This window comes from Poeciliopsis prolifica, unplaced genomic scaffold, assembly GCF_027474105.1.
Source record: "Poeciliopsis prolifica strain line A6 unplaced genomic scaffold, Auburn_PproV2 SCAFFOLD131, whole genome shotgun sequence".
NCBI classification, from domain to species: domain Eukaryota; kingdom Metazoa; phylum Chordata; class Actinopteri; order Cyprinodontiformes; family Poeciliidae; genus Poeciliopsis; species Poeciliopsis prolifica.
In genome coordinates, this window is record NW_026562506.1 from 265,482 (window position 1) to 265,951 (window position 470).

Genomic DNA, 470 nt, shown 5'->3' on the forward strand with positions numbered 1-470 from the left:
GCAGAACAGCGTGTTGTCATTATTTATCACCGATCCTGCCTAAAATTTCACAAAACCTATGGTAAAATATGTAATGGGCATATTTTTCTGCTTCGTGTGTGTGATGAAGGGGTCTGGCCAACTTCTTCTTACACTGATTCCTTTGAGGATAGTCATCTGACTGGATTTTATTTGCAACTGTAATGGCTGAATTTTGCTGAGCAGATTTGTCACATCTCAATGATTGTGAATATGCTATTGGGAAATTGTTTAAAATGTTCAATTTGTTTATTTTCGTCTTCTAGTTGCTGTGGTGTATCTGATTTCTTTTTTAGTGGGGTTGTTGTTTTTGTTTGTGATATTAGTTTATTTCGGGATGCAAGTGGAATTCAGCAGGGGGGAATGTAACAGAGCTAGGTTGTAGAATCCTACTTGCTTTATATTATCAGTGCAATGGGAAATAGAGAGGCTAAGTGTGGCTGGTTATATGT